The following is a 16,277-nucleotide window of genomic DNA, read 5'->3' as shown; positions in this document are numbered from 1 at the left end:
CGGTGCCAGCATTGCATAATCTCACCTGTACCAAATGGTAAACAAAAATCATGCTGAAAATTTAAATATAAACCATTTTGTTCTACTAAAGATCTTCCCAATCAGATCCTTGGCATTTGGTACGGTTGAATGTTGATCCCATTTAGTTTTCATTCTTTTTTTATTACCTTTTATGTATCTTATATGAACACACGAAAAAACTGCAATAGGAAAAGTATGTAAGATTTTCTATTTTCTCAGAAGGGAGAGTGAAGCCTATGTCTACACAACAGAGCCTATGACAGCATAACCTTCCAGGGTAGATGCAGCATATGCAGGAAGAAGTTTTTCTTCCAGTGTACAAACACCACCTCCCCAAATGACATTAGCTATGCAGAGAGAAGCACTCTTTTGCCAGCACAGTTTCATTTACACTCAGGGATTGTTGGCATAGCTGAGTCACTAGGAGGTGTAATTTTTTCACACCCCTGCCCAACTTTGCTATGCCAGTATAAATTTTAAGTGTAGACCAGGCCTGAGAGAAGAAACAAGAAACATACACAGACAAATAAGAGGGAATAAAATGTACTATAAATTATTTAACAAAAATTGTCAAGTTTACATTAGAGGAATCTATCATTTTTGTTGGTACCCTGGCATTAGGGATAAATATACCTAACCTGACCATGTTTTTGGGTTGCATTTAATCACCGTGTTGTTGTGACATCTCTAGTTTAGTTAAAGTCTGTTTAATGCTTGAACATGTAAAGCATTAACGGCCGAGGGGAAGATTTTCAAAAGAAAGGGCATTAGGTACCCAACTCCCACTGACTTTCAGTAGGTACTTGACACATCACTCCCTTTCAGACCTTGAAAAATCTCCCCCTAAATCCCTGAGCCCTGCACATAGCCCCAGTAAGTAACTAGGTCAGCCATGTGCTAAAAGGAATTCTGCAGGGGACAGGGGAAGAAGGAATCCTTACTCCCAGGCCACAGGATCTGTAGCTGTGTGAACAGCACCAGCCTATGTCTGTGCATTGCCATAAGCTTGACTTTGTGAATGCACAAACCTGTAAAGATAAGGCTAAATTTGACAGTCTATGTCTGTGCAGACCCCTGCATGCACCCATGCACTACAGAGCAATGCTGGGGCAGGCCCCAGCATGCACCCCACATCCTCCCACTACCTGCTTAGTAGTACTGGTGCAGCTCGGCTGCAATCCAAGTCCCCCATACAGAGGGGCAGGCTTTGCCCTATGTAAGATTATTATTTCTATTCAAGACTTTTTTTGTAGTTTAGATGATCCCAGCAGCATCGCTCAATAAAAATACAGGTTGACAACATGGTCTGGTTGACGCTAGGATTTTTTGCCATACTTTTCCCACTGCTGCTGCTGCCCGCAGTTGCTAGGATGAGACCATAAACACGGCACCCGCAGCCACCAGCATGTTAACTACCATGGAGGATATGCCTACTCTGAGCGAGGTCAGATAAAATGGGGTTTACAGTGTCAGTGCCCCCCTGGAGCCCTTTCTACACTAGTGTTCCAACCAGTGGCACTAACACCAGTGGCGGCAATGATGGGAAATGTATAGCAAAAATGCCTATACACCAGCATAGAAGACATCCCAGTGTACACCAGCAAGCGAGTTGAGTATTTCCACGTAATTCACAGTAATCTATGGTAATTCATAGTTCTCTTCCTGAAACCCATTTTCTCCTGTGCACTCCTCCTCTGGCTTTGTCCTGATGCTAATCCCATAAACACCTGACCCTAGTCTCCTTGGGCTCCACAAGTGTACCAAAATGCACCGGCCAAGGACTTCATCTGAAGCTGTGGGTGTTCAGCTCCTCTGAAAATCAGGTTCCCAGTGCTCTGCACCCTACAGACCACCCCTCTACTGCTGCCCCACAGATACCACCCTCCCCTCACCCCAGAGCTCCTCTTACAATAATGCAAGTTTCCCCATAGAAATAGCCCAGAGTGGCAACTGTTTTTAACCTTATTTTTTCTTATTTGAAAAAGCTTAAACAGGAGATTGTATTGGTCCAATTAAGCTCTCTTTATAAAATGAGATGTAAAAGTTAAAAGCAATCACCTCCCTGGGTGAGCGTGATGGAAAATCGCACAGCTGGTAATTAAGGTGATCTGTAGAAATGGTAATTGTTTTGGTGCAACATGTGTGCCCATTGGGACTTTCCATAATGTGAGCCTGAAGCAGTGGCTGCTTTCAACTTTCATCCAAGAAATTGTATTGCGAGGGGAAAAAAAGACTGATCAAGCTTTATAAATAAAAAGTAAAATGAAAGCTTAGCCACCATGGTGAGCGAACGCTGTGGAAATCCATCCCAGCCAGGCAGTCCCACTTCAAAGGGGTTCCTGTCCCCTCTACTGCACCCCTCCCCAAACTAAAATGCAAGTTTGGCCTCACATCTGGGCAACTTGTTTAGTTCTTGTATAGATGCAAAATAGCCTCACAGGTGAAACTGTTTCCAGGCTCCTCTCTCTGCACCTGCCCATTAGTGGTAATTACGACCATAGACCTACCAACACATTAAAGAAAGACAAAAGTAAAACTATACAGTTGTAAGTAAGGGTGGGAAATCTCTGGGTAATCAAGAATTGAGACTTAGAATCACAGAGATTAAGGCCAGAAGTTGACCATCAGATTATCTAGTCTGACCTCCTGTATCTCACAGGTCACCAGCATCACCCAGCACTCACACACTAAACCCAGCAACTGAAATTAGACCAAAGTATTACAGCCCACAGGCGACTAGACTATTATGTGCTGCAGGCTGCACCAATGCCTCAGGCCCCTGCAATGGCAGCAAAATGATTAAGTGAGATATACACAGATACCGTAATCCTGGCAAGTGACCTGCACCCAGGCACTGCACAGGAAGGCAACATCTCCCCCTGCCGTCACTGCCAATGTGACCCAGGGAAAAATTCCCTCCCACTGCACATATGGCAATCAGTTAGACCTTGAATATGTGAGCAAGAACCAGCCAATCAAACACCTGAGCGAGAGAATGCCACCTCAGAACCTTGGCCCACGCGCCCATTGTCCCATAGCTATGTGTGGCCATCCCTGTTGTTCCAGAGGAAGAAGATTGAAAAAAACCTTCCCAGAATACATGGGAGGGACAAAGGATGGGGGGGGGGGGGCGGAGAAATCCCTTCCTGACCCCTGCACGTGGCTGCCTGAAACCCTGAAGCATGAACTTGTCGGAACATAAGACATAAACCAGAAGTAAGCTGGGGCTGTTGAGCCCTGCCTGCTACCATCACACGCAATCCCGTCATATAAGTGGACTCACAAATTTGTTCATCTCGCTCTTAAAACTAATTAAGTTGTTTGCCCCCACAACTCCTATTGTGAGGCTGTTCCAGAACCTCACCCCACCGATGATTAGAAACTTTCTTCTAAATTTCCAGTCTGAATTTGTTCATGGCCAACTTACATACATTAGTTCTTACCTTCCTTGGTATTTACCCACTAATATAGAGAGCAATACTATCCCCTCTCAGCCATCCTTTTGCTAGACTAAACAAGCCAACCTCTTTCCCCTCCATTCTCCTGATCATAATAATAGCTCTTCTCTTTGCCTGTTCCAGTTTAAATTAATCTTTCTTGAACATGGGTGATGAGAATTGCAGACTTCTCTGCCCTGGCACAATCAGGGACTGACATATCTCCACAGTCACAAAATATATACTTTCGTCACTATGTAGCTGGGGTAAAGTATGTGCCTAGGAGCAAGCCTATGATAGTCTCAGCTGGGATTGTTAAAGGAAGTGGACATCCTGACATCTTCTGTAAAAAGTGCGATTTCCAAGTTCTGCTGCATCACCCCATCCCCAGGAGCCAGAGTTCCACTGTAGTAATAATACATAGTAATGGGTACATACGTAGAGCACCTTTCATCCAAGCATCACATAACGCTTGACAAGTATTAACTTGTTATGCTTCACCGCACACCTGTGAATTACAGATGATCACTCCCTTTTTCACAGATGGGTACACTGAGACACAGAAGTTGAGTGACTTGCCCAAAGCCACACAGCATTGGCAGTAGCAGAGCAAGGAATAGAACCCAGGGATCCTGACTGTCAGTCTCCTGTTCTGACCATAGACCAAAATGGCTCTCAAACAGCAGCCAAATGATTTCCTCCAACACAGTTCTATTCTATTTAACACAGGTTTTTATATTGCCCTCAGCACCCCAGTATCAGAGGTGAAGTGTTTTGTTGTGGGAGGGTTTGGGTATTTTTTTAAAGGTAGATACTGGCTAACTGTTTACATTAGAGAAGGCAGGTTGAAGAAGTGCACCTTGCCCTGGGAGCGGATCATGGTGAGATTTGTGATGGTCCTTACTTCCTGGGAGAGTTTGTTCCACAGTTTCAGACCGGCCCCTGAGAATGCTCTGTTTCCTGCACAGACAAGCTTCACCCTTATGGCTGAAAGCTCCACTGGGCCTAACCATGGTTGTCATCTTAGAACATTAGCCAAACTTTTAGATATGCTGGGCCCAGGTCACCGAGTGCTTTGAAGATAAAGGCCAAGATCTTGAACTTGACTCAACAGCCTCTCTCAACAGTTTTATTTTACATTGTTTTAGTTCTTTCCTATCAAACCATTTTTGTCTTTGCAAAAATCTAAGTTAATGAATTTCTGCTCTCATTAATAATGTTGATAATAATAAAATACTTATAACATTTCCCACTCAGCAATTAACTTTTTTTTGTAAGTACCAAAGGTTTATCTGACTAACTTGGCATATCCACCTCAACTTTAAATGCAATTAAAAGAGAAACTTATGCAATGTACATCATGCCTTGGGTAAAAAAAAATGTTGGCAGAAGCTGTAAATGATTAACAAGATGTAGGAAGTTTAGAGAGCTTAAAGTGGGCAGGTATAGCTCATAGAGTCCTCCTCTAATATAGGATTTATTTGCCTGCCTGTCAGATAAAGTAGACTATACAGGAGAGATGCTTCTCTTTTTCCAGTGAAAAGTATTAACATTACCTGTGTTTGCACACTCACAATGTGCACTTCAGCATTATTAATGTGAGATCGGACACCACGGGGAAAAAAATCAGAAGACTGATTAATCATACAGATTGCACTTTTTGAGAAATCACTAAGCTCACTATGGACCATAAATGTAGCCTTATGTGCCATGGAAAGCACTAGATCTCTGCAGGCAACCCCTATTTATGGCACAGCAGAATTCCTATTGCATGACCAAAGGCAGTTCATTGAAATCCATCAATGAGAGACCATAGAGATGACACATTTTGTGGTCTTTATGATAGGTGGCTGCTTAATCCAGTGACGAAGACGACCATTCAGACAACTCCCACCAATCCCTTCTGTAACCTTTATAACACAGAGATAAAAATAGGCAAACAAACCATAATTCCTGCCTCACAATTTAAATGTTAAACAATTTTAACAAAAATCAGATGCAAATTCCATAAATTTGAAATAAGTGATCTTTCTGGTGGCTTTAAAAGATTGATCACAATATTCTATTTATTTACTTTGTGTGTTTGAATTTGTTTGTTTTCATAGTTTCAAGGAACTAACATATCTCAACTTTATAAGTAAATATCTAGGGTAATAAAACATTTGCAGAGCTGTGGAGGGCTGTGGAGCTGTCACAACAGGGTGAGTTAATATGCAGAAAAAAATATATGCAACTCATACCAAGGACCACCCCATATGCGGTTTATGAGTGCTTCCAGACTCAAAGACTATAAAATGTATGGGTCAGATCTTGAAAATCCTTACACACACACAAACCAACAAGTGTTTGCCTGAGGGATGCATGAGTAAAAGCTACACAAAATCCTCCAGGGTTCTATAGAAACCTCTATAACCTGGTAATAATTAGGTGATATCTTCTTCTTCAAGATCTCACTGGTTAGTTGGTACAATCTCAGTACAGCACAGTGCTAGATCATGCTAGTCTTCGTTCAAATGTTACACATATAAATGAGGGACAAGGTGGGTGAGGTAATATCTTTTATTGGACCAACTTCTGCTGGTAAGAGAGACAAGCTTTCAAAAGTACATAGAGCTCTTCTTCAGGTCTGACCTTCTTCAGGACTCAGTCCCGGAGAAGGGAGCTCTGTATGCTCGAAAGCGTCTCTCTCTAAGCAACAGAAGTTGGTCCAATAAAATATTACCTCACCCACCTTGTCTCTCTAATAGACTAGGACTGACACAGCTACAACAACACTGCACATATAAATAACATTCACACCACAGAAATATCAATTCAGTACAGATAGCTCAAAACTGTTGGATTTCTTCACCTCAGATTAACCTGTGTTGCTCCTTGAACAAATTAACCTGTGTTGCTCCTTGAACAAAGAGTTTGTTCCCACAGTGGCTTAGTTTGCTTAATCAAGAATTTCCTACAAGACGCTATTACAACAAATAAATAAATAAATATAAATGCTTGACCTTTTTATTGTAACTGTTGTGAGACTACATCAGACACATATAGATACACTTAGGTTTAGTTTCCTGGCTTGCAAATCCCTTTAGATTTATAGCATCATCAGATATGCACCATTAAAGGCAAAGTTTTCATTTCAATTAGTCTTTTAATCCTGATTCTTCTTTTCAAAAGTTACAATTTGCAAGGCTGCACTGTATGGCCTAGGAAAAAGAACAGATGCAGAAGAACCCCTTTGGTCTGCTGGCAAGAAAAATTATATTTAAATATTCTTCCCTCAGGCAGCTTTCTCTTCCCTCCCTGCCCTCCCCCAGTAAGATTTATGTTCTCAAGTTTGGCCTGCCTGCGGTACCTGTTTAGTGTATGTGAGATCAACTAAGCTTGGAGCTTCATCCCAAGAATGAGACAGAAAGAGAGCTGCACTTGCTTGTTCAGAGGCAGTGCCATTAAAAAAAACTGGCTCGCTCCCCAGAACCACAGAATAACCTCCAAGCATGACACACAACTTCACAAGCCTGCGAGATAGGGTGTTCAGTTAGAGAGTTTCAGTGAGAACACCTGCAAGGGGACCAGGGGATCAAGGGAATTCCTTTGCAACCCAAGAGTAATACATTTTCCCCAAATATTTTTAATATGCTAGTCCGTATAATATGCAGTGTTGGTGTAGCCATATTCGTCCCAGGATATTAGAGAAACAAGGTGGGTGAGGGAATATCTTTTACTGGTGAGAGAGACAAGCTTTCGAGCTTACTCAGAGCTCTTCTTCAGGTCTGGGAAATATCATATAGAATGTCAATGCATATTGGAAGTTTTGTGTCTATAATCTGCAGAATTAAAGCGAGCCTGAGAATCATCCAGTTGATGGTGTGTGACATCTAATATAGGAAAGGAAAAATGTTAAATGCAAATGAAAGAATAAAAATGAAAATGTATTAAAGAAGTGGGAAGCCACCATCTTCCTACCTGTGACATAGGTGGTGACATGGGATATGGAACCCTGGGAGTTTTGCACATAGTTTGGTGTCAGGATATGGTCCTATGTCAGCCCACTGGGGGCCTTGTTGGGAAGCAGCAGTAAAATCTGGGCTATCATCTCACTAGATCTTACAAAGTGGGAGCCCTCCATGTTAAACTAGTATGCTGCCAAAATCTGAATAGGCGAATCAGTCTTCCCTAGGTGTTAATACTGGACCATTGGCGCACAATGTTGCAAGAGATGCTAGCTATGAGATGTAAAACCAAGGGCCTGACTTCTTGTGGTCATTAAAAAATTCCAAGCCACTTGTCAGTGGTAGCCCCAGGATCAGGGCTTGTTTCAGATGGATACGATGTTCTTCGCTTCCTGTTCTACGCTGGGTAGTGTTGCCAAGCACAGTTACACATTTGCCATGTTCCATCCCAGAGGTGGCTGCATTTCAATAGCTGGGGCAGCAAAAATGGTAGAGCCAGCCCTGCGGCGTGGCAGGGGGTCTGTGCTCAAAATTTTTTTACTGATAGGGGTGTGCGATCAAAAAAGTTTGGAGACCACTGCTTTAGACGTTGCAGCTTGCTCTCCACAAGTGTGGCATAGTCCAGCCTCTTCCCCTGGGCACCTCTAGAGGCATAACAAAGGAGAATTGGTTCAAAGATCGCTGAGGGGAGTAAAGGCCCTGTCACCTCCTGGCGCAAAGTGCTTGTCTGTCAATAGCATCCGAGGCACTTCACACAGAGAAAACAAATACACCATTAAACAGGCTCAAAGTCTTCCTCCCCTTCATCGCTTTCCTAGAAAATCATTATGTCAGTCTCTGTCTTTTCTAAATGAATTAAGTGCCTGCCCCCTCTGTTGGTCTCTGGTATAATGTAACGCTGTTGTGCTGTGCCTAGCTCCCAGCTACTTTTTACCTAGTCAGGACTACCCTCTGAAGAGACCTGTTCCAGCACCACGTGGAATTTTGTCATTGACTCAAGTGGGTGCTGTGTCCAGTCCCGTAATGCCACCTCTGTGCAGCGCATGAAGTGCCTTTGTTCCAAAGATGGAAGATCAGGAAGAGTGAGTTTAAATTCTTCTATGAAATGCCAGCATACACCAGGGACATTTGAAAACACGTTGCCTTTCATGCATGTTACCATTCGCTGCGGTCTTCTGGGTTTGTCCAGCTGCCAAGAGCAACTAAAGCAAATGGGGCCAACAGAAATGTTAGTAGCGATGAGCAAACCTCTCACGGTTTGAAGGCCACATCTCTTTCAAGGCCACATCCACTTCTCCTTTGCAAAGCTCATTTTAGGGGTCCTGAGTCCTGAAAGTTACTGAATCCAAATTCCCCATGCTCTAGGGGCCTGTGTGTCCCAGAGCACATGAGATTTGGATTTAATTGAGAAGGGATATGGTGGGTTCTTAGGCAAACTTTCCAAAGCCTAAAAGAAGGTATGAGTTTGGGTTAAGAGATGGGAAAAGATTTTTGCGGTAGGAGGGGGGTGTTTACATAATCCAAACATGTGACCCCATCGAGCATTCTGGACTCCCATTGGTGCCAATGGGAGTTAAAAGTGACCAGTGCCTTAAAGGGTCAAGCCCTCGGGTAAGTGGACACCATTCCACTTACCCAAGGAGCTTGTATATAAATCCGTGAGGAATAAAGACAGGCTGGATGCAATAGTGCTACAAGGGAGATCATCTGAAGGCTAATCTGCCACAGCAGATTTATAATATTAATCAACCATTCAAAGAGCCAAACATACACCATTAAAATGTGCATATGTGATGCTTCAAAAGATGGTAGTGTGTCAAAATTTGTTGCCGAAGAGACTCTCTAACAGCAAAGAGTGACAATGAGTAAAATCCTCAAAGTGATTTATTAGCACGCCCATGAGTTCATGAACAGTTAAATACAAGTTATTAACGTATTAAAATACTGTAGTGGGCACTCAGCTACATTGAGGCCTTTTATCTTAATGATGAGCTCTGGACTAGGATAAGTTTAAGATGAGAACCATAACTAAGAAGTATTAATATGACCCTGTATGTGGTGGGGGGAAGTGGATGGGAGCGGGAGAGAAAGACTTTCATGTGCACTAGAGATGGTTTTTCAATCTGAGCATGCAACTGAAAGATTTTATGTCTGAGTCTTTGGGGAAATACATTTTAATTTGCATCTGACTATCTCTGACTGTAGCATCCAATTCCAATCTCCATCAATGTAACTGAGCAGTAGCTTGACTGAAGGCGGTGAAGTTATTCTGGTTTTGCAACACACGAGCATGATTTAGATCCGAACCTGGCTCCTTATACTAATCTTATTACAATTATAACGTGTGGTGAAACTTGAACACTTTACCAAGGCCACATTCCCCACTCCCATGAAAAAAGACCATTAGATTGGAGGTCAGCAACTCTGCAGAGATTTCCCTCTACACACAGAGTTTACCCAAATTGTTTCAGGCTGGGGACAGAGAGTGTCCTCTGCACTCACCATGGAATTTGGCCAGAGGTTTGATCCATCAAACTGGCAGATCTCTGGGATCTGATGGAAGCTCAAATCAGTTGTGCAGGGCTCCTCCTCTCTTCTTGCTCCCTGGTAGCACAGGTCTAACGGAACAATGGTTGTAGTGCCCAAAAAATTCCCCTTACAGAGGAGGAGAATCTGGCCTTCAGTTTTAACTCAGACAAAACTTTCAGAAGAGTACAAGGGCTGCAACTGAGACAAGTTCCTGCATAGGGTACACAAGAAGAGAGAGGATCTGTGGACTCTGTGCAGGAGCTGGCCACCACTTACCTTTTTGTATTTCCATTCTTTTCCCCTTAAGAAGGGGTTAAAATACTTCCTTGGCTCACTGGTGCATACACTGTTTTATCTTGCCCTTGAAATACTTCCTCTTTATTTGAGACCAGGCTGAAGTGGGAAAATAGAAACACATGCTACCAAATTCAAGGCCAGATTCTGCTCTCACTTAGAATCCAGTTTGGCAAAGGACTTAAGTGCATGCTTAAGTCCATCCCTATTCAGCAAAGTACTTAAATGTGCACTTAAAGTTAAGCATGTGTTCATGTGCATTGCTGAATCAGGACCTTACATTACAGTGATTCCACAATCACCCTATTGACTTCACTGGTGTTATGATGATTTAAAGTGATAAAAGTAAGATCAGAATATGCCCTCTGCTCTCACTAGATTATTATTCATTATAATTTTACAGATCAATAAAAAGTCTTATTTATTTCAGCAATCATATTTAACATGAAGAGCTAATCAGTGACAGTCTCCATAATTATCATGCTTTCACAGTTGAATGCTACTGCTTTTCTCCCTGGCACCACCCTCCCCAGCTAGTGAAATCAGTGAGTTCCAAATCAGTGGAATTATACCAGCTTGGTTCAAAAACTCCATTTGCTATCATTTTTGTGAGACTTTATTCTAAGAGATTTTGAATATTTATACTGAAAAGCCTATATTCCATACACAAGAAAAAGGTCTCATTTACTGCAGGATGGAACCAAAATGAAGAAAATGCAATACTTGCTTAATTTCATGCCTAACCAACAGGTCCCTTTAAATTATTAATATATGTTTCTTGCATGAAAAGGTTAGTCAGTAGCCAGGAGAAAGGGGACAGCTTTTTCACGTTAACACTCAATAAAAGGCGGCTGTACGGTAAGTTATATTGAAGAATAATGGATCAGTCCACATGGGATTTGCATTCCTTTGTACTACATGTTCTTTGGGGTCTGTGATTAAGTATAAACAACTCTTCAGAATCAGCAGATAGTTTTTCAAGCTGAAGCAAAATAGAGTGATCGGACATTATGCAAAGCCCATGCAAATATGTTGCAAGCAAGCAATTAAACCGTAAAATGCAAGCTGCATCATGACAACAATGAAGTGCCTGATAATGACTCTCCATAAGAAATTGAATTTACTGTCAGTTTAATTCCAGCTCTTGAGATGCAATATACTTCTATGAAGATTCAGTCAAAATTTATTCAAATGTTGATGTTCCTAAATTTAATATTTTAAGAATGGTTAACTTTTAATTGTGCAGTCCCATTTATAATGCATCAGTGCATCCTTTGTGTATATTGTGGAGTATTCTGTTGTATAAACTGTGATAGCTAGACATACATTAATTAATAGACAGAAAGATGTTAGCATTATTCAGGCTGCTGTCCATTGTTATGGAAATCTGTTTCATCATTACCACATTAACATAATCTACATTGTATTAAGCTCCAAAAGTTCTTCTCTTAGTAGACTGTACTTCTAAGGCCTTATTCTCCTCCCTCTTACAGTGGTGCATATCAGGAGCCAATGAAGTTACCGCAGGGTAAAGCAAGAAGAGAAGTGAGAGAGAGAGGACTGTCCGAGTTTCCGGGCAGCTTCACCTGTATTTGTCCTTTGTGATCCAATGGCACCAAATTTAGGCTTCTGGCTCCCAGCTGTCACCACTCTTGGGTGGAGACCCACATCTCTCTCCCTCCTGACCAGGGGTTCTAAGGCTGCACAGCTCCCTGCCTTACTCTGTGATATCCCCAGCAAGCCAGATGGCCTAAAAGGCCAGTGCCTGTACTTTGCTTTCTCTGTGAGGGCTATGAGTGTATTGCAGCAGATGTGAGGTACCACACAGCTCCTTCTAAGCAAGCACATTTATTTGTATGGTAAAAGTATTCCACAGAAAACATTGAAACAATAAAAGAACATACACACATGCTAAAAGGCTTATCAGAGGTCACCGTACTCCAGCCTAAGGCTCTGGAAGGTTTTACAAAAACAACAAGGTGCCACCGGATTCCTTGTTGTTTTTGTGGATACAGACTAACATGGCTACCCCCGATACTTGGAAGGTTTTAGTCCTTCAGACTCACAACTGGGTTTTCCCTATGACTACAAGTTCATCCATCTTAGATCAAAACCCAAACCCAGAGTAGGCAGATCAGCCATTTCTTATGTAGCTCTGGCCTTGATCTTGGGCTTCTGTGTCAGATAATCAGCTGACAATGATCCTCCTCTCATGGCATAGTTTCAAAAGGCTGCTTTTTGCATAACCAGAGTTGGGTAATTTCCATTAACCTCTCACTAGGTATTACCCAGGAAATCCACTTATTATCCCAAAAGTCCATACTTGTCAGGCACATTTTCAATATAATCTTTTGAACCCCCAGGTCTTACATCTGTCACATCTCCCCTCTAGAATGGTTACATACAATCCTGTCACACAGTATTACATAAATGTAATACAGCAAGATCTTCAGGGCTGTCCTTACCCATATGCAAACTATGCAGCTGCATATGGCACCAGGAAATTTGGGGCACCAAATTGCCCCAAATTTCCTGGTGCCCTACGCAGCTGCGGGCCACTCCAGTGGCCAGCCTGATCCCCCAGCCGGCTGAGCCAGCCAGGAAAGCTGCCCCCACTCCCACCCCACCCCACCCCTTCCCCAAAGCCCCCGCCCCTGCTCCGCCCTCACCCTGCCTCTTCCCACTCCTGCTCCACCCCAGCCGTGCCCCACTCCACCACTTCCACAAAGCTCCCGCCCCTGCTCCGCCAGCTCCAGCTGGGCCGCCGGTGAGTGTGGGGGGGGTGGTTCCCTCCTGCCCCCCAAATCCCAAGGCTGGGAGCCAGGGGAGCAGAGCGAAGCAGACTGAGGCCGGGTCACTCCACTTCCCGCCACCCCATGAGTGCGAGGTCGGGCCCACCTTGCAATCACTGGGCAGCAGGAAATGGAGTGACCCAGCCCCAACCTGCTCCGCTCTGTCAGCTCATGCTGGGGGACAGCTTCTCCCCTGCCCCCCAAGCCTGTTCCTGCCCCCCATAGACCTTGGGAGCAGCCCCCCCCAGAGGCCTGGGGATGCCCACCCCGTAGAGGCCTGGGGCCAGCCCCCTTCCCCCCCCCGCAGCCCTGTGGGGGAGCTGTGTAGGGCACCACAATGTCTGGAGGTGGCCCTGAAGGTCTTTCAAGAACATTTCAGGAAATTACCATATTTGTCAATCAGGCTTATAGTATGCGCTCCTCATTCCCACACCCACTCCTCAACTCATGTTAAGCAAATTTACATGCTGGCGCTTGACTGTGAGTCGGGTCTTTGGTGCTAATTTCTCCAGCGGACATAATTTCAGAAATTGACTGGGAACCATTTTACAAGCAGTAACTCAATACAATGAATGAGTCAAATTCTGGACAGTTATGTAACTGGCTACAAAATGGATGCACATTAATGCTGTGAAAGCAGTGTTTGCAGACTCCTTAGCTTAGAATCATAGAACTGGAAGGGACCTCAAGAGGTCATCTAATTCAGTCCCCTGCACTCAAGGCAGGACTAAGTATTATCTAGACCATCCCTGACAGATGTTTGTCCAACCTGCTCTTAAAAATCCCCAATGATGGAGCTTCCACAACCTCCCTAGGCAATTTATTCCAGTGCTTAACCACTCTGACAGTTAGGAAATTTTTCCTTATGTCCAACCTAAACCGCCCTTGCTACAATTTAAGCCCATTGCTTCTTGTTCTATTATCAGAGGTTAACAAGAACAATTTTTCTCACTCCTCCTTATAACAACCTTTTATGTACTTCAAAACTGTTATCATGTCCCCTCTCAGTCTTCTCTTCTCCAGACTAAACAAACCCAATTTTTTCAGTCTTCCCTCATAGGTTATGTTTTCTAGACCTTTAATCATTTTTGTTGCTCTTCTCTGGACTTTCTCCAATTTGTCCACATCTTTCCTGTGGCGCCCAGAACTGGACACAATACTCCAGTTGAGGCCTAATCAGCGTGGAGCAGAGCAGAAGAATTACTTCTCATGTCTGGCTTACAACACTCCTGCTAAGACATCCCAGAATGATGTTTGCTTTTTTTGCAACATCATTACACTGTTGACTCATATTTAGCTTGTGATCCACTATGACCCCCAGCTCCTTTTCCGCAGTACTCCTTCCTCAGCAGTCATTTCCCATTTTGTATGTGTGCAACTGATTATTCCTTCCTAAGTGGAGTACTTTGCATTTGTCCTTATTGAATTTCATCCTATTTACTTCAGATCATTTCTCCAGTTTGTCCAGATCATTTTGAATTTAATCCTATCCTCCAAAGCACTCCCAGCTTGGTATCATCTGCAAACTTTATAAGTGTACTCTCTATGCCATTATCTAAGTTATTGATGAAGATATTGAACAGAACCAGACCCAGAACTGATCCCTGAGGGACCCCGCACATTATACCCTTCCAGCATGACTGTGAACCACTGATAACTCCTCTCTGAGAACGATTTTCCAACCAGTTATGCACCCACCTTATAATAGCTCTATCTAGGTTGTATTTCCCCAGTTTGTTTATGAGAAGGTCATGCAACACAGTCTCAAAACCCTCACTAAAGTCAATATATACCACATTTACCACTTTCCCCCTATCCACAAGGCTTGTTCCCCTGTCAAAGAAAGCTATCAGGTTGGTTTCACACGATTTGTTCTTGACAAATCCATGCTGACTGTTATTTATCACCTTATTATCTTCTAGGTGTTTGCAAATTGATTGCTTAATTATTTGCTCCATTATCTTTCTGGGTACAGAAGTTAAGCTGACTGATCTGTAATTCCCCAGCTCCTTATTTCCCTTTTTATAGATAGGCACTATATTTGAGGACTTCCTCTTTGATTTGTCACCAGGCACATCTATAATGGTATAGAAATAATAATAATATTTTGTGCTTCTATTTTCACCAACAGTGTTCCCTTTGCAGTCCCTCTCCTCCAGAATATTTCTGGCAAAATGTCTGGACTACGCTTTCTGACCCTAGACCTCACCCTGTGACAACTTTCCATGGCTCATCTCTGCACTGGCTGGAATTAGAATTAGGGTTGAGATCTTCTGCCCCTTGCTCTTCTTCAGCTCAGGGTTTTTCAGGTGTGAGTTTGTATGTCCACAAGAGGCAAAATGCCAAGTCCGCGAAATGGTTGTCTGCTGTGTCGGAGAATAACTCAGTTCTCACTTTTTGTTTGGGTGCAGCAGAGTCAGATACTTAATTTTGTTTAGCAGCTACAACAGGGAGAGAGTGCACTAGGACATAGTGTCTCCCTTTCCTAGACAGGTCTCTCAACAGGTAAACAATTACAGCAAGCATTTATACTTTTGTTACAGACAATAATAAGCAACAGCTGCATTTTGTTTATACATAGGTTATTCTGATATCTTGTTTTTCCACAGCTGCTTTCATGGAGGGAGGGGTGAGGCTGTACCCAGAACCACCCGCGACAATGTTTTTTGCCCCATCAGGCACTGGGATCTCAACCCAGAATTCCAAGGGCGGGAGAGACTGCGGGAACTATGGGATAGGTATGGGATAGCTACCCACAGTGCAATGCTCCGGAAATCGAGACCAGCCTCGGTACATGGACGCACACCGCCGAATTAATGTGGTTAGTGTGGCCGCGTGCACTCGACTTTATACAATCTGTTTTAAAAAAGCGGTTTCTGTAAAATCGGTATAATCCTGTAGTGTGAGCAAGGAGTTTCCCCATTTATGACCCCAAATAGGGACAGAGCACAAATGAAGGCTGTTTTTGGTTATATGAGCGCAAGTACTGCACAAGACCAGTGTTAGCTACCCGAACTGGGATGAGGAGGAGACAGAGCCTATGCCCCATCACTTTCCACACTGGCCACATGCTGTACTTTCTTAAAGGGTGAAGCAGTGGCTGTTGGAACTTCAGGAGTCAATGCACACACTTCTTTGAGTTGCACTGGACTGATTCTTCATTCCTTGCACCTTGTTTTGCCAGTTACATCCACTCTGGGGAGAAAAGGAATGGGAGACTGGTACCTGGACAGAGCAGGGAGCAAACTGGAGAGGAA

The 16,277-nt window shown here is 43.3% G+C and overlaps 1 protein-coding gene across 4 annotated transcripts in view; it reads right to left on the bottom strand.

Moving 5' to 3' along the window:
* Positions 1 to 16,277, bottom strand: part of NTN4 (netrin 4) — a 182,360-nt gene that overhangs the window by 62,610 nt on the left and 103,473 nt on the right. The gene's annotated exons all lie outside the window — the stretch shown is intronic.

The sequence above is a fragment of the Mauremys reevesii genome, linkage group 1 (assembly GCF_016161935.1).
Source record: "Mauremys reevesii isolate NIE-2019 linkage group 1, ASM1616193v1, whole genome shotgun sequence".
NCBI lineage: Eukaryota > Metazoa > Chordata > Testudines > Geoemydidae > Mauremys > Mauremys reevesii.
The sequence above is the reverse complement of the archived record's forward strand: the minus strand, read 5'-3'. Positions and strand labels throughout refer to the sequence as shown.